At 35.9% G+C, this 22,107-nt stretch overlaps 1 protein-coding gene and 1 pseudogene across 1 annotated transcript in view; one reads left to right on the top strand and one right to left on the bottom strand.

Annotated features, from left to right (window-relative positions):
- The window catches only part of GPR158 (G protein-coupled receptor 158), a 358,403-nt gene that overhangs the window by 45,439 nt on the left and 290,857 nt on the right, over positions 1-22,107 (top strand). The gene's annotated exons all lie outside the window — the stretch shown is intronic.
- On the bottom strand, positions 13,653-21,723 carry LOC123831033 (annotated as a pseudogene).

Below are 22,107 nucleotides of genomic sequence, written 5' to 3'. Positions count from 1 at the left end.
TCACCAGCTGCCACTTGGCTTTCCTGGTCACTGCCTTGCTAGATATCCTTTCTGCCCTGACTCCACCCCTGTCTCCATCCCTCCTACCAGTCTGGATGAATGTTTCTTCTTTAACTCCTTGGTTGTAAGACTGCCATATAGTTTGATTTTCTGGTAATTCTGGTTATTTTTTGTTGTTTTTGAATTTGTTCTTGTTTTGGTTGTGTGAGTAGGAAAAGCATATCTCCCTACACCTCTGTCTTGGCTGGAAGTCCTATAGCTCATCAGTTTGTTTTCTTCTCTTATTCTTATTACAGCTGACTTAGTTCTAGTTCTAGTCCTAGTCCTAATCGTTTCTTGCTTAGACCTTTACAGCATTCTCCTGTCTTCAGTTTTAGTTTTTACAATTCATTGCCTGCACTGCTGCCAACATGATATGTTTTTTAAAAATTTATATGGTGATTATATCATCCTGACTTCTTTTTATTGAGACAATGTTACAAAGTGGTCAACAGTGTTGGCTTTGGATTCAGACTGCTTCTGTTTCTTAACCTCAACTTTTTTTAAAAAAGGAATGATTCTATTTTGTATGTAACATGCTTTGCACAGTACATTCCCTAGAAATATTAGCAATTTTCCACAGCACTTTGTATGCCTGAATTACTAATTATTTATAATTATTTATAAATATATATCTATCTTCTATACAGAAGAGAGAAAATATACCTGTCTTCTGTGCTTCACTGTAGCCTCAATGCAGAAACCACATCAATTATGTTCCATTGCTTTTCAGGAGCCACACCAATGTCCACAATAAAGTATAATATTGTGATCCACAAATATTTCTGGCTACCTACTTAATATTCTTTGCACTCTCATTAACATGAGATGAAGGCCACCTTTTATGTATGGCTTTCTAAATTTGAATTCCTTCTTTGGATACCTGGCTATTTGCTTTCATGATTCTACCATGGCATTTCACATCTCTGTGCATTTATTGATACATGCTTTTTTTCATTAAATAACATATAGTTTACTCTTTTAGTCCCCTGACATTCCTATTTATTCCTTGAAGCCTGGGTTTTGCTCCTCTATTACCCCTTTGAAGCCTATTTTCCACTTCAGGTAGAGTAGATTATGTCCTATGTGCCACTATAGTACATTGTACATATATTTATTTTAATACCTATACTGCTGTACTAAAATTATATGAGTACTGTTAATTATAATAACCACATTTATCAGATGCCTACCCTTTCACTGTCATGTATGAGTGTATATACATACATATTAATAAATATACATGAGTATATTTAATCCTCAGAACAGTCCTAGAAAATACCTATTATTACTTCAGTTTTACAGGTGAGGAAACTGAGGCACAGAGATTTTAAAAATTAATATAAGTTACATCTCAATTAAGAATTTACTGGTGGCTTGCTGATGCAAGACTACCTTGAGGCAAGGGCTGTGATCTACTCATACATCTTATGGGTAAAACTGCCATTGTAGTTTAAATTCATGTATAGTATCATATTTACATAATAGAGTATATCTCATGGTCACTGGTTTTATCACTATATCACAACCATAAGAAAGACTTAGATGAATTCTGCAATAGTTTGCCTGGTTCTCCATCTTCTCTCAGAAATGAAAAATTCCAGGTAGAGCCTGGTTATGCATGATAGTCTTCTTAGTATCTGAAAACCTTGCATACTTAGATTTTAGGTCTAACTTTTAATTTGTTTCAGATTACACTTCACTTAAAACATGTATAGAAGACCCATGGACAAAAACAATGCAGGGGAGGTTTGGATGTGGGAGGTGCAGAGTTGGTAGGGCAGGGGAGAAAAATGAGGGAAAAATGGGGACAACTGTAATTGAACAACAATTAAAAAGAAAATAAAATTTAGTTCATTTATTTCATTTACTCATTGCAAGCAGTTCTAATTAAAAATGGATAAAGGTTTAATTAAAATCAATGGCTTTAATTTTTATTAGGAAACTTCTGTTATCAAAAACACTATATCAACTACTATTATTTTTAGAATCAAATAAAGACTGTACATCCCATAATGACTTAATTATGTGTTTTAGTTTCTATTGTTTTTTTGTTTGTGATAGATGCTTGTGAAGTGAGTATAAAGAATTCGGAGTAGGTGGCTCCAAAATTGACTAGTGATTATTCTGGATTCACTACTGTCATGTATTTTTGTCCATTGTCTACATTTGAAAGAATGAATGAACACATGATGCTTTTAAAAACTGCATCTCATTCTTTTTGACATAAAAACAGAGACCTTTGCAAATACTCTTCATCTAAATCCATATAAATTCTCTTCAACAACCAAACCACCACATTAAAAATTAGATTATTTCTTTGATATCACATTTTGCAGTATATATAAATATATAATTGGAAAATCTTACCTTCATTGATTTTTTAGCTTTTCCTTTCTACTGCCCTGTCCATCTCTTTCTTCCTTTGCCTTTCCTTCCTTATTTCTTTGTCTTGCCTATTTTGTCCTTTTCCTTTTCCTCTACTCTCTTACTTTACAAATTTTCTGTTCTTTTCTCTCTTTTTTGAAATCTCTACTTCTTCCCAGAAAGAAACATGAAAGCTAGAAGCTCTAATTTCCAATGAACACTAAGAAATGGCACAATTTAGGCCAAGGTTCTAGGAGGCCCAAGCAAATCAAGAATAGAATGGATTAGAAAATAGGATTTGGTTCCATGCATGCCATATCAAATACCAATCCAGAAGATTGTCCTTAAGCACAGTAATTTATCTCCAGAACATGATCACATTTAGGTCTCTTGTTCAGGACTCCACAATTAGAATATATTTTGTTTAATTGCTTCACATACTGAGTTTTACATATTTTTGCAGGTGTTGTAGGCATGAAGATCAAAGAAATTTGATGCTTCCCAACTTAATAACTAAAAAAGAATCCAAGGAAAGTATTATGAAGTCTAATGATATGTGTCAATTATTTAATTCATAATTGGAAAGATCATTCTTTAAGACAGTAGATTTATCTGTGTGCTGGGGTCATGAGAGTTGGTGTTGGAGGAAGGGTGTGTGGAATATTTATGGAGTAAAGAAACAGAAGGGAAAGCCTGCCTCTGCAGTGGACTCATTTTTACTTTCTTTAACTCTTGCTGATAAAGGGCTGATTTTGATTTTCTTTAGGTGAGAGAGGAAAGAGGAGATAAGCTAGTATGGAGGTTTATATTTCTTTATCATATTCAAGAAGATACAAGGGATAGGGGTAAGAGGACCAGCAGCAGCAACCAACCTCAAGATTGACCAGTTATGATTTCAGAAATATTATTATCACTAAGTTTGTCTGGTTAGTTTTTATAGCCTGAAGTTATAAGGCTTTCTCTTCCCAGGGCTGGAACTCTGAGCTGCATAGTTTGTTCAGGGGCTGGGGTCACTCATTCCCAAGGTATGCCTCCTGATTTTTATCCGCCACATGTGAGTGTGGGACCACCTGTTCCATCACCACCACTGCCATCTCTCTGCACCACACTGTGTCTTCTCTGCCTCAGCTCCGGCTCTGTCCCTCCTATCTGTCTGGATGAATATGGCTTCTTTAAATCTTTGGTTGTTACACTTCCATACAGTTTGATTTTCTGGCAGTTCTGGGTGTTCTTTTGGTTTGAAGTTAGTTGTGAATCTTCTTATGGCTGTGTGAGGAGGCAAAGTGTGTTTACCTACTCTTCCATCTTCACTGGAAGTTGCCAATCTGTACTTCTTAATCCCTTCAACTTTTTCACCCAGCCCCAGTCCTCTCCCCCATGTGGCAACAACCATCAGTCTGTTTTCTTTATCTATGAGTCTATTTCAATTTTGTTTGTTCATTTATTTTGCTCTTTACATTTCAAATGTAAATGAACTCATGGAATTTGTCTTTCTCTGACTGGCTTTTTTTACTGAGCATAATACTCTCCAGGTCCATCCACGGTATCACAAAAAGTAAGATTCCCTTTGTTTTTATGGCTGTCTAGTATTCCATTTGTGTAAATGTACCACTGCTTTTTTGTTCACTCATCTACTGATGGGTATTTAGGCTGCTGCCAAACCTTAGCTATTATAAATAGTGCTATGATGAACATAGGGATGCATATATGTTTTCTAATTAGTGTTTTGGATTTCTTTGGATATATACAAAATGCTGGGTCACAAGGAAGTTGCATTTTGAGGAACCTCCATACTGTTTTCCATAGTGGCTGCACCAATCTTCATTCCCACCAACAGTGCAAGAAGGAAGTCTTTTCTCCATATCCTTGCTAACACTTGTTTGTTGATTTATTGATGGTAGCCATTCAGACAGGTGTGAATTGATATCTTACCGTGGTTTCAATTTGCATTTCTCTATAATTAATCACATTGAGCATCTTTTAATGTCTGTTGACCATCTGTATGTCCTCTTTGGAGAAGTGTCTATTCACGTCCTCGGTCCATTTTTTAATTGGGTTGTTCTTTTTTGTTGGTGTTGAGTTGTATGAGTTCTTTGTAAATTTTGGATAATATCCCCTTATTAGATGTATCATTGATTGATATCTCCCCCCATTCAGTATATTGTCTTTTTGTTGTATTGATCATTTTCTTTGCTGTGCAAAAACTTTTTAGTTTGATATAGTCCCATTTGTTTATTTTTTCTTTTGTTTCCTTTATCCAAGGAGATATATCAGGAAAAAAAAAACATTACTAAGAGAAATGTAAGAGAGTTTACTGCCTCTGTTTTCTTTCAGGAGTTTTATGGATTCAAGTCTTACACTTAGGTATTTAATAAATTTTGAGTTTATTCCTGTATGTGGTGTAAGAAGGTGGACAAGTTTAATTTGTTTGCATGCATCTGTCCAATTTTTCCAACACCCTTTATTGATTAGACTATTTTTTATCCCATTGTTTTCCCTCCTTTGTCAAATATTAATTGATCATATAGATGTGTGTTTATTTCTGGGCTCTCTATTCTGTTCCTTTGATCTATGTGTATTGTGTGCCAGTATCATCCAGTTTTGATTATTATGGCCTTGTAGTACAGTTTATTATCATATAGCATTATACTTCCAACTTTGTTTTTTTTTTTCTCGATTGTTGTGTTTCAGGATCTTTTGTGGTTCCATATAAATTTTTGGATTATTTATTCTAATTTGGTGATAAACACCATTGCTATTATTATAGGAATTGCACTGAATCTATAGATTGCTTTGCATAGTATGGCCATATTAACAATTCTTTCTATCCACAAGCACACTACATGTTTCCATTTATTTGTATCATCTTTGTTTATATTCTTCAGTATCTTATAATTTTCTACACAGGTTTTTCACCTCCTTGGTTACATTTATTCCTAGGTATTTTATTTTTTTTTTTTTTGGTGAAATTATAAATGGGGTTGTTTTTGTTAGTTTTCTTTTTTGATCATTCATTACTGGTGTATAAAAGTACAACCAACTTATGAATTTTTATTTTGTATCATGCTATTTTACTGAATTCATTTATCAGGGGTTTTTTTATGTGTAATCTTTAGGGTTCTCTGTATCATGTCATGTGCAAATAATGGAAGTTTTAGTTTGTCCTTTCCAATTGAGATGCCTTTTATATCTGATTGCTATAGCTAGGAATTCCAGTACTTTGTTAAATAATAGTGATAAAAGTGGACATCCTTGCCTTTTTCCTGAGCTTAAGGGAAATGTTTTTATTTTTTCCCTGTTGAGTATGTTCTTTATTTATTAAAATAGTTTGTGCACAGCGATCCTATACTTCCCCCCTATAGCTTCTATATCAACAACCTTTGGGAGTAAAAAAAATATGGTTTGTTTGTTTTCTGGTTCTCAATAACAAAAACTGGCTTTCTTTTGGTTTTAACATTTTTGTCATCTCATTGCTTAATCTTAGTGGTAGTTCTGTGGGCATAATAAGGAAAATTTTACAGGTTATGCTTTGGCGCTTTGAATCCAAGGGGTACTACTGACTTGGAACCATGGCAGCCCTTTCTGAAGGTGTCCAATTAGTAATGCAGTCTTAGGGTCCTTTTTATTCACCTGTGGCAGGTCAAAGTCTTAGTTTCATTGCTAGATAGCTACCCTCAGGCAATCTTGCCCCTTCCGGCTGTTCATTGTTGCAGCTCTGATTTGGTCCCATAGATAAATTTCTGAGACCCTATTCGCTTTCTGTTTTTTAAAGGAGGATTATTGCAGATCTTTTCTAGATCAGTTATGTCTCAAAGCTTATGTACTCTCTGGTGTTAGGTTATTCTGAAGCAGGAACATTCCTCTAAGGTTTCTTTACCACTTATTCCATTAGAATTATACTCTTAGGTAAAAAAAGAGCATAGATTATTATAAATTTCAGGGGTAAAACTACATTGTAAGCAGAAAAGATTGCTCATTGTTTTTATACATGAACTATTTCCATATGATTAATTTACTGCATGGATGTGACTCTTTTTAGCCATTAATTATTGGTATGGGGTATAAAATATATTGTATTTTATACAGTATAACATTATATAAGCTTTCACCCCAAATCTGAAAACCAGACTGTTGAGTTGAAATAATCTGACAGAACAGATTTCCATGTACTAATTATGAGTGTATGGTCTGGGGGAAGGTACTTGGGGTCAAATGCTGGTTTTACCATTTGCTAGCAGTGGTGCTTTAGGAAAAAATCTCTCTTCCTCTACTTTTCATCATGTTTAAAAAACAGAAAACAATAATACTTATTTCATACAATTGTCAAGAAGTCATTTATTTAATGACAAATGTCCATTTCTTTGTTACCTATGTGTGACTAAGTTTAAAATTAATTCATATGCAATAAAATTAAAATTCAGTTTCTTAGTTACACTAGTCCATTTCAAGTGCTTTATGGTCATATGTGGCTACTGACTATCTTATTTTACAGTGAAGAAATGAACATTTTCTTTACTGCAGAGTTGACTGCATCTTCAAATATAAAGACATCAACACAGAGCTATCAGAAACATAAAAAAAGCAAGGGAATATGATGCCACCAAAAGACCACAATGAATTTTCAGTAAACGATCCCAAGGAAATGGAGATCTGCAGTTACCTGCAAAGTAATTCAAAATAATTATTTTAAGGAAGCTTTTTAAGATTCAAGAGAACACAGATAGTCAATTCAGTGAACTCAGAAAACAACAATGCATGAAAAAAGAAAGAGAAGTTCAAAAAGAGATAGAATTGTAAAAGTAGCCAAATAGAAATTCTGGAGCTGAAGAATACAGTTAATGAAATAAAAAATGCAATAAAGATCTTCAAGATTAGGCTCAATCAAGCAGAAAAAAGAATCTGCAAACTTCAGAATAAATCTCTTGATTTTATCTACTTATAGGAGAAAAAGAGAAAGAAATAAAAATGACTGAAGAAAGCCTATGTGAATTATAGGATGCCATGAAGCAAAACAGCATTTGAATTATGGAAGTCTCAGAAGCAGAAGAAAGAAAGAAAAGGACAGAAAACTCATTTAAACAAATAATAGGTGAAAATGTCCCAAATCTGGTAAGAGATATGGCTATACAAGGATATGAAGCTCAAAGATTCCTAAACAGGCCAAGCCAAAGAGATCTTTAGGGAGGCATCTTATAATCAAACTCTTGGGGAAAAAATCAAAGTTAGAATTTTGAAAGCAGCAAGAGAAAAGTAACTCGTATGCCAGGGTAGATAGTATTGTTGATCAGTGACTGGGAATCCACAGATGTGGAGGGCTTACATGTAAGAGACTTAGCATCCATGGATTTGGATATCTACGGGGGTGAGGGTCTTGGACCCAATTCCCTGCAGATACTGAGGGACAACTACACTTTTATCAAACAAAATAGACTTTGATTCCAAAGCTATAATAAGAGACAAAGAAGGTCATTATATAATGTTGAAGGGGTCAGTTCATTAATAGGATATAATGACTGTAAATATATACATGCCCAATATTAGAGCACCTAAATATATGAAACAATTATTAACATATCTGAAGGCAAAATAGATAGCAATGAAATAATAGCAAGGAACTTCAATACCTCACTTTTAACAATCCAGATAGAGGATTAATAAGGAAATAAATTGATGTGAACCCCGGCCTGTAGGGTCCTTGTGTTGTGGATGTGACCAGCAAATTCACATGGACTGCAGAAGTCCTATGGAGAAAAAGAGACAGCATGGCCACTCTCTGAATGAGAGAGGGGGCCCCGACCCCTGCCTGGACAGGCTTCTCTTGCTTTTCTGGGTACATTACATAGAGGATGGTCCTCATTTACTATGCACAGGTTCATTTTAGGTGGTTACCTTTTACAGATGACAAAGGAGAGGAAGTTGCTAAGTACTACAAAGAAAAAGGGTATTTGCAAATGCAAAGGAAAAAGTGATGGAACTGGTTACACTCTATTCTTGGGAGGTTTAGCATAGATTTTAAGAACTTACTTTAAAGGTATGCAGTACACATTTGCTGCCTCAATTCAGAGTGAGGGAGTTTTAGCAAAAAGCAAGACTTAAAGCAGCCCAGGTACAATGCAGGCCTGATTCCCCACTGGAAAACTAATCCATAGGTTTGGCTTCCTGTGTGCCAATTCATGCCTGTCCGTTTTCTGATAGGGCTGGGCTACATTTGCCACACCATGCAAAATGGTTCCCTATAATAAATTACTCGATTCTTTAGATCAAATGACATAACAGACATATACAGAACATTCAATCTAACAGCAGCAGAATTGACATTCCTCTTAAGCACACATGGAACATTTTTCAGGATGGATCATACATTAGGTCACAAGATAAGTTGACAAAGTTACGACTATTGAAATAACATCAAGTATCTTTTGCAACCACCATGGTATGAAACTAAAAATTAATAACAAGAGGAAAGCTGGGAATTATGTGGGAATTAAGCAACACATTTCTGAACCACTGATAGGTCAAAGAAGAAATAAAAAAAGAAATCAGAAACTATTTTCAGACAAATGAAAATGGAAACATAACCTACCAAAATTCATGGGATTCAGCAAATGCAGTTCTAAGGGGAAAGTTTAGAGTGATAAATGTTTATATTAAGAAAAAAGAGATATCAAATAACCTAATTTTATGCCTCAAGGGACTAGGAAAGGAAGAAAAAACTAAGCCTCAAATTAGCAGAGGGAGAAAATAAAGATTAGAGTGAAATAAATGAAAGGGAGCCTAGAGAGACAATAAAAAAGATAAATACAACTAAAAGTTATTTTTTGAAAAATGTAAACTAAATTGACAAGGCTTTAGCTAGATGTACCAAGAAAAAAAGAGAGAGCTTGAATTAATAAAATTGTAAATTGGAAAGGAGATAGTATAGCTAAGTCCACAGAAATACAAAGGATCATAGGAGTCTACTATGAATAGTTACATGCCAACAAATTAAATAATTGAGAAGAAAGGGATACATTCCTTGAAACATACAACCTCCCAAGACTGAATCATGAACAGAAAATCTGAACACACCAATTACTCGCAAGGAGATTGAGTCAGTCATTAAAAAACCTCCCAACAAGTAAAACTTAGAACCATATGGCTGCATAGGTGAGTTCTACCAAACATTTAAAGGAGAATTAACACAAATCCTTTTCAAACTCTTCTAAAAAAATTGAAGAGGAAGGAATACTTCTAAACTTATTTTATGAAGCTAGCATACCCTGATACTAAAGCCAGACAGTACATGAAAACAAAATTATAGGCCAATATCCCTGATAGATGAAAAAATCTTCAAAATGCAAGCAAACCAAATTCAAGAATATAGAATCATATATCATGATCAAGTCAACTTCATCCCTCAGATGCAAGGATGAGTCAGCATATATGAATCAATAAATGTGATATACCACATTTAAAGAATGGTGGATAAAACCATATGATTATCTCAATAGATACAGAAAACAGATTTGACAAAATTCAACATACTTTTATGGTTAAAAATCTCAACATATTAGGTATAGAGGAATGTACCTTAACATAATACAGGTCATATACAACAACATTATAATTAATACTTTAAAGTTACAAACCTTTTCTCTCAGGTCAGGGACAACACAAAGATTCTCACTCTCAGACACTTTTAGTGGACATGGTATTGGAATTTATAATCATGCAAATAGGAAAGAAAGAGAAATAAAAAGCAAATACTTGGAAAAAGAAGTTGAAGTTTTTCTGTTTGCAGTTGGCATGATCTTATTTATAGAAAGGTCTAAAGACTCCATCAAAAAACTGTTAGAACTAATAGTTAAATTCAATAATGTTGCAGGATACAAAATAAAATACAAAAAACAGTTCCATTCTGTACACTAACAACAAAATATCTGAAAGACAATACAAGAAAGCAGTCTTATAATAACATCAAAAACCAATAAAATACTTAGGAGTAAATTTAACCAAAGAGATGAAAGACCTATAAATGGAGAAGTATAAGACACTGATGAATACAACTGAAAAAGACACAAATTGTTGGAAAAATATCCTGAATTCTCGGATTGGAAGAATTAATACTGTGAAAATGTCCATAGTATCTAAAACAATCTAGAAATTCAGTGCAATCCCTATAAAATTTTAATAGCATATTTCATAGAAATAGAAAAACTATCCTAAAATTTGTATGGAACCAAAGCAATCTTGAGAAAGAAGAAGGTGTCACATTCCCTGATTTCAAAGTATATTACAAAGTTATATTAATCAAACTAGTATGGTGCTGGCATGAAAACAGGTACAAGCCAGTGAAACAGAATATGGATTTGAGAAATAAACCCACACATATATGGTAAAGTAATGTTTATTAAGAATGTCACAAACACACAATAGGGACTGATATTCTCTTTAATAAAAATTGTTGGGAAAACTAAATATCTACATGCAAATGGGTAAAACTGTGTAGGACACTATTCTGTGTGGCGTGGGCCCAGCTCCCACTTGGAGATGCACAGGACCCACACCCACAGATAGGTTCTCCCATGGGAATCAGGCCTGCATTGTAACTAGGCTGCTGTGAGGCTTGCTTTTGCTAAATTTCCTCACTCTGAATTGAGGCAGCAAGTGCTTACTGTAACTTCCTAAAGTCTGTGCCAAATCCCCCAAGTATGGAGTGTGACCAGTTCAACCACTTTCCCCCTGATCTGTAACATCCTTCTCTTTGAAGTAATTAGCAGCATTCTTTTCTCTGTTATCTGTAAAAGATAGTCCCCTGCAGTGATCCTGTGCATAGTAAATGAGGACTACCCTTCATGTAAGGTACCCAGAAAAGAAAAAAGGCCTGTCATGGCAAGGGCTAAGGTTTTTTCTCCTCTTGAGAGACAAGCCATGCTGTCCCTTTTCTTTCACAGGACTTGGTAGTCTGTGTGAATTTCTCGTATCTCATCCACAATGTGGTGGACCCCATGAACTGGGGTCTGCATCAGCTGGCACCCAAACAGGGAAGAATGCTGCTAATTACTTCAAAGAGAAGGATGTTACAGATCAGGGGGAAAGTGGTTGAACTGGTCACACTCCATACTTGGGAGATTTGGCACAGACTTTAGGAAGTTACAGGTAAGCACTTGCTGCCTCAATTCAGGGTGAGGGAATTTGAACAAAAGCAAGCCTCATAGCAGTCTAGGTACAATGCAGGCCTGATTCCCATGGGAAAGCCTATCCATGGTTGTGGGTCCTGTGCATCTCCAAGTGGGAGCTGGGCCCACGCCACACAGAACGGTCTCCTGTAATACTGGACCTCTGTCTTACACCACTGATAAAAATGAACTCAAAGGTGATTGAAGAATTAATTGTAAGACCTGAAACTCTAAGACTTCAAGAAGAAAACATAGGGAAAAATCTCTGACATTGGTTTTGGCACTGATTTCTTTGATAAGATATCTAAAGCACAGGAAACAAAAGCTGAAAAGAAAAATCAAACTAAAGAATTCCTTGATAGCAAAGGAAATTATCAATAAATTGAAAAGTTAACCTACAGAATGGAAGAAAATATTTTTAAATCTTATATCTGATAAGAAGTGTTTAACATTCAAAACATGTAAAGAACATACAACTCAATAGCAAAAAAGCAAATAATCTAAAGTGGGCAAAGGGCCTGAATAGACACTTTTCCAAAGAAAACTTACAGATAGATGGCTAATAGGTATATTAAAAGATACTCATCATTGCCAATTATGAGGGATATACAAATCAAAAACAAAATGAGATATCACCCTACACCTATGTTGAGATCACCGGCTGACAGTGACCATGGAATGCTGTGGATGGCTCGTCAACATGAGATAAAAACATACAGAAACAACCAAGCCCTGGTGGGGAGAGTGCCCCGTTCCCCCTCCAGAGAGGCTTTTTATTGGTTTCGTTTGCATAAGAATTCAGGTAAAGCTCATTACTCATTTTTAGGAAGGAATGATCAAACAATAGATAACAAGGAAGTCTGAGGGCCTATTCTGAGTCAGGGTCAGAGCTGTAAAAAACTAAGGAACAAACTTACTTCTTCCTTGGACCCTCGTCATTCAACTGAGAGCATTCTAAACAAAGCAGGTTTCACAGGAGTTTACATATTCTTTCTTAGGCCTGATCACCCAGAGAACCCACCCTTTTCAGCACAGAGCTGCACCACCCTGTCATTGTTTCAGGCTTAGGTGGAGCAAGGGAACTAAGGCAACCAAGAGATAAGGAGATTTTCTCCCAGGCGTTGAAGACTCAGGCTAAGTCAAACGTGAGGGGTGAGAGTCCATCACCCCCTTTTGCTGTAGCCCCCAAAGTCCTTTCTTGGGGGCCTCCCTCATGATCGTGTCTGTCTTAGGTCATCCCCGCCCCTCGCGCCCCCCCGCCCTCCCAACCCGAGCCCGGGGAATCTTATCCGTCATTGGCTAACTGACCAAGCATTGGGGGGTCACTTATGAATGAAGCAGCAGAAGCAGCACTCCTGCCAGGGGGATAAGCTTTTGTCTCCTTGCTGGCTTACAGTCCAAGGTCACTCCCTCAGCCTTAGTCTTGGCAGGGGTTACAGCTTCTGATACCAGGCAGGGCAGTTCCCAACACACCTACCTGTAAGGACAACTATTATCAAAGACACAAAAGATAGCAAATGTCGGCAAGGATGTTGAGAAAAGGCAACTCTTATACACTGTATATGGGAAATTGATATGGCCATTATAGAAAACAGTATAGTAGTTTCTCAAAAAATTAAAACTAGAACTGCCGTATGGTCCAAGAATTATACTTCTGAGTGTCTAACTAAAAAAAATGAAATGAGTATATTGAAGAGATATCTGTACCCCCATGTTCATTGTAGCATTATTCACAATAGCCAAGATATGAAAGCAACCCTATCATTCTTCAGTGGATGAATGGATAAAGAAAATGTGGTGTATATAAACAACAGAATTATATCCAGCCATAAAAAAAGGAGGAAATAGAGCAGTGATAGCCAGGAAGGATTGGGGGAGGGAGGAATGGAGAGATTTAGGACAAAGGATACCAAACTTTTGGTTTTAAGAAGAATAAGTTCTGAGGATTTAATGCACAGCATGGTGGCTATAGTTAATAATACATCATTGTATACTTGAAAGTTGCTGACAGTAGATCTGAAATGCTCCCACCATGCAAGAAATAGGCACCTAACTGACTTCTTTTTTTACCTTTATTAGCATTTATTTTTAGTCCTGGACCATAAGTTTTTGTTTCTTCAGTTTCTTCTGGGATATATTTTTCTTCTGTGCAACCTCCTCCTCTGATTTTGGAACAGTCTGCTCTTTTTCTGTAAGGATCATCTCAATGTGGCAGGGAGAGCTCATTTATGGGTTAATCCACCCATAACCTCTCCAAGTTCTGCAGCAAATCTTGGGAGCTCTGTTCACCTGGATGTGCTCAATGACCAGAGTATCTGCATCTAAACCTCCAAGTTCAGCATTACTCTCTGCATTTTTTAGCATGTGCAGCAAAAATTCAGCACTCTTTTGGGCTACTGACTTTGTGTCCAGCCCCACTGTTTGGCCTGAGCACACCTACCACCACTGTAACAACAGAATGGCACACACTGCTCTGTAAGGTGACATCCTCAGATACTTGCTTTTCAGATATGTGTTCCCTTGATGGTCTGGGCAGTTTCATGAGTGTTCTTAAAGTGAACACAAAGATTTGAACCTCTTAATTTGCATGATATGGAGGGATTTTCTGGTCAAGTAAATAGTGAACCGTTTTCAGAGGTCCCTTCAGACTGCTTTCAGGAAGAGCAATATCCAACTGATTTTGACCAACATTCTCAATGGTTTATTTACTTATCATTAGTTGTTAAGAGGTTAAATGAACTTCTTCCTTTAAATGAGTTCTGCTTATATTCATTAAAAGAGTAGGGAAAGTGATGAAATCTAAAGTAATATTTGGATTGTGTCTACTTTTGATGCTAAAGAAATTGGTATATAACTTTTAACTTAGTTATCCAGTGCTGAATTTTTACTTTTATATTGAATAAAATAATAACTCTCCTCTGCTTCTTTCTCTTAAAAAAAAGATTTTATTTAATTTTAGACAGAGGGAAAGGGAGGGAGAAAGAGAGAGAGAGAGAAACATTAATGTGTGATTGCCTCTCCTGTGCTCCCACTGGGGACCTGGCCTGCAACCCAGGCATGTGCCATGACTGGGAATTGAACTGGTGGCCCTTTGGTTTATAGGCCAGTGCTGAATCCAGTGAGCCACACCAGCCAGGGCATGCTTCCTTCTTTTGTTATATGTTTTGTTGCACTTTAAGTCAAACTATAAACAATAAAATGGCAATCAATACATATCTATCAACAATTGAATCTGAATAACAAACTAAGCAAGCATAAAGAACAGAGACAGAATCATAGATATGGAGAGTGTTTTGATGGTTGCCAGATGGAAGAGTTTGGAAGAGTAGGTGAAGAGGTGAAGAGATTAGAAGTACAAATAGGTAGTTATAGAATAGCCATGGGGGTGTAAGGTATAGTATAGGAAATGGAGTAGCCAAAGAATTTATATGAAAAACCCATGGACATAAACAAAGGTGTGGGGATTGCCTGAGGGAAGGGAATCCTGGGTGGAGTGGAGCAAAGGGGGAAAAATCAGGACAACTGTATTATCATAATCAATAAAATATAATTTTTTTTAAGATTTATTTATTTATTTTTAGAGAGGGAGGGAGGGAGAGAGAGAAAGAGAGAGAGAGAGAGAGAAACATCAATGTGCGGTTGCTGGGGGCCGTGACCTGCAACCTTGGCATGTGCCCTGGCTGGGAATCGAACCTGCAATACTTTGGTTCACAGCCCGCACTCAATCCACTGAGCTACACCAGCCAGGGCCTAATAAAATATAATTTAAAAGAAAAAAATGAATGTACAACTAAGTTTTGAATTTGGTAGAGTTGAATTCTTATGGCAGTTGGCTATTTGTTGGACAATTCAAATATATTTTTCTGTATCTAGGCCCATTAGGTTAGGCATCACATTAGAGGCATTTTTAAGTGTTTTGTCCTTAATGAATCAATGAGCACTAATCCCTGGTATGCATTTAACAAATATTGGCTGAATGAGTAAATGAAGGACTTAAATGAATGAAATATTACAGCATTTTGTGGAAGATATGGACGTTTTCCAAGAAAATTACCAATTCAAAGGACCTCTCAGTTGCCATATGGGCTTGTGGAATTTGCATGGAAACCCAAAAGATGAGATAGCAGCTGTTGATATAAAACAACCTGGGCCACACTTAGTGTAATGACTGTGTTCTGCTGTGTTTAACGCGCACCTACATTTTTGGCCCAAACTTTCAGGAAAAAAATCTTTTGTTTTAACTTTTAAAAATCCAATTATTTATTTATTTATATTTAGATACTTTTTTGTATTATAAAGGAATTTTGGCATTTATTTTTGAACATGTTATGGTAGTACTACCCCATATATAATATGATCCTTTTCACTCAAAAATTTAGGCAAAAAGTGTACATTATACATGGCAAAATATGGTAATCCACAGGTGTAGATAAATATTGGAAGTAGACCTGGTGAGTATTCATTTCAAACATAAATCAGAAGCTTGATGAAGGCTACCAAGTGTTGAAATAAAATGAAACTTCAAAATCTAGCCAGTAGAAAATGTCAGTATGAATTTCATGGAAATATTAACTATGGATTAAAATCAGACTTTTAAAGAAGAGATAAACATAGTAATTAAATTATATAAACAAACAGAGTCTTCAATATTTTTTGAGTGTTTGAAGTCCAAAGGAAAAAGGGAATAGAGAGTAAGATTTCTCCATGAAATTTTTAAAAGATTTTATTTATTTATTTTTAGAGAGAAGGGGAGGGAGGGAGGAAGGCAGGAAGAGAAGAAGGGAAACATCTATGTGACAGAGAAACATTGGTTGGTTGTCTCTTGTACGTGCCCAACCAAGAACCAAACCTGGAACCCAAGCATGTGTCCTGACCTGACCTGTGACCTTTTGCTTTGCAGGACCACACCCAACCAACTGGGCCACACTGGTCAGGACTCCATATAATTCTTGATCTCCTTTGTCTCTACTGACAGATACATGAATGAAGTATATGGGGGAGAGTTAATGCTAGGGAAAAAACATTATTTATTGTAAGTAAATGTTAACAACAAAAATATTGAGGTTGACTTTTGGATAAGCTCTTACCCATTTTCTCTATTTAGGTAATGCTTTCCTTCATTTGATTTGAAATGTTTTAGACATGTACTATATTTTTCTTTACTTAAGATTAATACTATAATGATTTACTGAAGAATAATTTTTTCTTTTAACTTTGTAATTCTTGTATTCTCTCTCTTCTCCTCTCAAAACAGTTTTTATTAGTGAAATCTGATTCAGTGGAGACTTACTGTTACATGCAGGAAATCTCAGAGAATATAATTATATGGGCAATTTTAAGACTCACCAAAACAGAAATAAACACAGTGGGTCTGCACTTACTGTTCCCCACTGTATGTCTCAGAATTTAGCCCAGCTTTTAACTCATTACTCCACTGGATGCCCAGTCCCTGGCCATAGCCATTCCCCATACCAGATCTGGAATTCACAGTCCTAGTAATGTAATCAGGTTCCAGTCATAGTTCACAACACTGAAGTCCAGACTAAAGGCAATAGGATCTCATTAAATCAAGTACAATTGTGTCATCATGGTCCCAAAGGTCATCTACACTGACTTAATCCATTTTAGCTAATTAGTCCCTCTTAAGTACCTTCTTCTCAAGTCCTACTGTCTCTTACATGTCATAAAAGTCCTATTCTTTAGTTCTTATTGTGTTCATCTTGCCTAGAATGTTATTTCACCCTTGTTAAGCTTACTAGTTCTTGAAAGACCAATTTAAGACCTATTACTTTATTGATTATCAATAGAAGCAAGTAATATTTTGCTCTAAAATGGAAGTTTTCTATATTATGCTGCTCAACTAGGTCTTTAATCATGTACTATGCTTATAAAGTACTGCATAAGTCCATCTTAAATGGATCTTTTTTGGAAGGCCTTTTCAAATTGCCTACCCCTCATGTGACATTTTCTAGCAAAAAGAGTCAAAGTCAGTTGAATACATATGGTACATGTGTCATTCCCTACCTAACATTTACTCATTGTTCAAAACTAGGTTAAATATAACCTACTCTGGGAAGAATTTTTTAAAGATTTTTTTAATTTATTTTTAGAGAGAAGGGGAGGGAGGGAGAAAGAGAGGGAGACGAAAATCAATCAGTTGCCTCTCACATGCACCATCTGGGGACCTGGCCTATAACCCAGTCTTGTGCCCTGACCGGGAATCAAACCAGTGATCTTTCATTTGTGGGGCAATACCCAAACCACTGAGCCATACCAGTCAGGGCAGAATTATTTCGTCCCCAAGAGAGATTTTCTTAATATAAGCCTCATGGCACTGTATTTTCTTTTCTCTTTTCTTTTCTTTTTTTCTTTGTTTTAATCATTGTTCAAGTACAGTTTTCTCCCTTTTACTCCCATTTCACTGACTATATTTTCATAGCACATATGATTTCATTTAATTTGTCTATAATCCCTCTTTAATATCATGCTTTTCTTCCTGGACTATGTTATTTGTTCATTAATGTGTTCCCTGTGCCAGCCAGGGATACATTGCTTGACACAAAATGGAAACTAATACATTGCTTGCTTAATGGGTGTTTGAAACTCTGAATCCTCCATCTCCAGTAAGATTAAATTACTTGAGGGTTTCCTTAATGTGTCTTTTATGGTTGGCATAGAGATTTATATATAGAAGATATAATACAGTTGACCCTTGAATAACAGGGGTTTGAACTTCATGGGTTCACTTATACACAGATTAAAGAAAACTACAGCAAATGTATTTTCTTTCTTTCATAATTTTTCTTAATAACATTTTCTTTTTTCTAACTTTATTGTGAGAATATATTATATATATGCATATATAATGTACAAAATATGTATTAATAGACTATTTATGTTATTGGCAAGGTTTCCAGACACCAGTAGACTATTAGTGGTAAATCTGGCCTTTCAAATCTATAGATTTTCAACTGTGGATTGAAAGTACTGTTTTCAATCTGCATTTGGTTGAATATGCTGATGTGAAATCCACAAATACAAAGAGCCGACTGTAGTTAAGTTTTTAGGGAGTCAAAAAAGTTACACAAAGATTTTCTACTATGCAGGTGGCAGTGCCCCAAACCGTCATATTATTCAAGGGCCAACTGTACTTATTTATTCCCTTATTCCCATGGGACTCCAGCTAACTAAAGGAAGAAATGAGAAATTGCTAATGACCATTAGAGGAGAATTGATGGGTAGCGAATATTTCCAGGCTTTTGGAGGCCTAATTTTCCTGTTCTCGATCCCAGCAGTTTTACTTTGCTCCATCAACTTAGAAAAAGAGTCATCTTTTCTATCGACATATTTATAGACTTTTTTTATTATCTAGGTTTAAGAAAATAAATAAATATGTCCCTTCCCCCTGCTTAGTTCATAATCAAAAGGCTCCAATGATGGCTCCTCTCTGCTATTATCGCTAATCTCTCAGTCTTCATGTATTTAGTAGCCCCTGTATCTCTTTTTCCATTATTACTTAGTCATTTCCTGGGACTCTGTGCCCCAACTCCAAGTAAAACCAGATATACCCTCATGCAGAAGCTGCTGCTTTTTCTTTATTTTATTTTTTTCTGTCCAACGGATCTCATAATAGGAGTACAGTACATGAGCTAGAACTTAAAACTTTATAGTGCCACCTATGTGGGTTTAATCTTGGAATGTGGAAGGTGGCATCCAACCAGGTGTGTGGAAATCCAGAGGAATCTAGACCACTGTTGTTTGCTTCATTGTCTTCTGCCAGTTGCTCTTTAAAGTGGCCAAAGTGCAGACCTAAAAGCAGATCTGAGCTCTCTTTTCACATCTAGGGCTCACCTCAGGCATGCCACAGTCCTGTCCTCAGTAAAGGAGAACAGGTTTTGTCTGACAGTGAAAGGTTTCAGGAATAGGGATGTCCTTGACTGCAACACCATCCTGCATAAATATTGGAGGGTCATGGACAATAATCATCGATGAATAAGTTTTGATATTCCTCATTATGCAGATAGTCATCATCTTGGGATCCTTACCTCCTTATATCCTGTATGTTTTTTTTTTTTATTCTTGAAGTCAGCATCTTTGTATTTAACCTCTTTTCTCTTGGGTTTCTGGTTTCTTCAGCCAGAGGTGTGTACTTCTTCGGGCAGGCACAGCTGTTGCTGGGCCTGCTCTGGTTACGTAGATTCATTAATGCTCTAGCTCTTGGCAACTGCAAAATAACATTCCACATTTAATGGCTCCTTGGGCATTACATATCTCAGTCATTGTTTCAGAATTCTTATTTCTAGAATAGAGTGTCTCTCAACTACCGCAGTTGTTCCTAGAGAAGAACATGGAAATGCCTTTAAAAGTACCTTTGTCTGCTAAGATATTCAAAAGGAATGCCAAATCAACTGAAGGGGAAGTAAAGGAGGAGCCTGAGAAGGGAACTGGTGTAGGTGTTAGGTAGCCAAACAACATGTGGAAGAAGCCTGTCCTAGGTCAGGTTTTCAAAGGTGGCCCCAGCTCAGGCCGCAGCTCCAATAGGTGAATCCTGTGATAGAATTCACTTATAGGTGAGTGAGTGATAGAGTCATGGGATTGATAATTACTTTTGTTATTAGCAAATAAAGCAGTGTTCCAAGAAGAGGCAGAAATGATTTTTAAAAATCCCATAAATAGTATCCTAGAAATTATTCATCTATTTTTGGAATATGACCCATTCTTTAACTGAAACTGAATTCTAGTTCCATTGTGTGTGTGAATGTGTGCGTGGGGTGGGGTAGGTGTAAGGCTGTGTTCTCAACCTTGGTTTGTGACAACTTTGACAATCTCCAAGCTTGTGACAAAAATCTTATTTTTTAAAAAAAGCCTATAATTTAAAAATACTTGCTACTGAATCCTTACCATGGAACTTTTTAAAGAGTAGACAAAAGTGCAGTTTAATCAGTCACACTTAGGCTGTCTTCTCTCCTGAGATTTTGGAAATTATATTTGAAACATAAATAGCAGCAGGACTAACTTTAGTAATTTTTAAAGAATACTGAGAAGGGTGGAAAATGACGCTGATCGTGAAATCAATTCTAAATCTTGAAAACATGGAAGAACTATGTCAAATATGGATAGAAATTATGAAATGTTTTCCAGTGGTTATTCTGACATTAAATTAAACATTATCTGATATTATTGAAAAAATATACCAAAGCTAATACAAACTTCCTTTTTACCATAGCACTTCGTTTCTGTTTGCTTCAGTTTTCCCATTTTGAAGCAGGCAGGGTTACTGCTGCACACAACCATGTGTTTCCTGATATTAAATCAACTCTAAATTGAAACATGTTTTGAGGATCAGGACTTTAATAAAAATGGTGAATGAATGCCCTTTGCCCCATTTAAAGTCTTTGACATACTTTGTCCATGGGAAAAGCTCATTTACAATGATTTTTTAAATAGTTACAAGGCCTTTAACATTTTTTGATTCAGTTTTAATTTTAGAAATGATTTCTCATTTTTTAGTCAAAACTTCTGACTGAAGCACTACCTATTGAAAAATCAAAAACAAAGCTTTAGTATTCATTGTTAGTTTAATTCAACAAACAAATGAAAAAGTATCTGAGCATTATGGGGGGTAGAATGATAAACAGATGGGACCTGACTTCAGGGAACTTGAAGCTTTATTTGGAGTGGGGTAGGGAGCATATATAGAGTAATCAATGCAGATGTAACTAATGACCAATAAAGAAACTTCTGAATGCTAGGAGACCTAGCATCTTTAACTTTAAATCATGAGTCCTTTGGAAAATATGATCCTTTTTATAAGTTAAGTAGTCACTATTTGATGCAACTGGTAGATAAATGAGAATTTTTGGATGTGGCACTTTAGTAGGCATAGGATACTTTCCAGAGTGCCTTCACAATGTGGTAGCATGTTCAGAATAGGCATTCTGGTCAGTTAATGAGGAAACTGTGTATGTTTGTTAGTAGATTTGAAGAGTGGTCTCCAAATTAACTGATTATTCTGAAATTCCTCTGGAAGCCTGAGATGATTTGGTGAGGGTCAATAGTGCCTTTTAGCCAACTTGGGGATTTGCGGGGACCTGTAGCAAAAAACGGTACCAGAGATCTGATTTGGTTTTTCCACCCTTCTAGCACTAGCTGGCGCCATCCTCCTCTTTCTGGGAAGGCCATTTATGGTCTTTCCATTAGACAACAATCTGTTTTTATTGATTTTAAAATTGTTGTTGTACTAAATATAATACCAAATTATTACCTTAAATACCTCTGAATCTGAACTTACTCTTAAACAAAATAATTTCTTCAACAACCTATAATGATTTAAATTTAATTTCTTCATTAGGGTAACAGAAGGGGCTCTTCTGTGAGCAGATTATGTGTTGGAGCTAATACTGTAAGATATTATAGTCATGTTTCAAAGATCTATGAAAAATCTTCAGATTCATGGAAAGCCTAAATAAAGGACTTCTAAATCAATAATGCTACTCTCAACTTTAAAGAGATTGGAAGGAAGTTGATTATTATGGGTAGTGTC

Source organism: Phyllostomus hastatus, unplaced genomic scaffold, assembly GCF_019186645.2.
Source record: "Phyllostomus hastatus isolate PE091 unplaced genomic scaffold, TTU_PhHast_1.1 phas_scaffold_1674, whole genome shotgun sequence".
NCBI classification, from domain to species: Eukaryota; Metazoa; Chordata; class Mammalia; order Chiroptera; family Phyllostomidae; genus Phyllostomus; species Phyllostomus hastatus.
The sequence above is the reverse complement of the archived record's forward strand: the minus strand, read 5'-3'. Positions and strand labels throughout refer to the sequence as shown.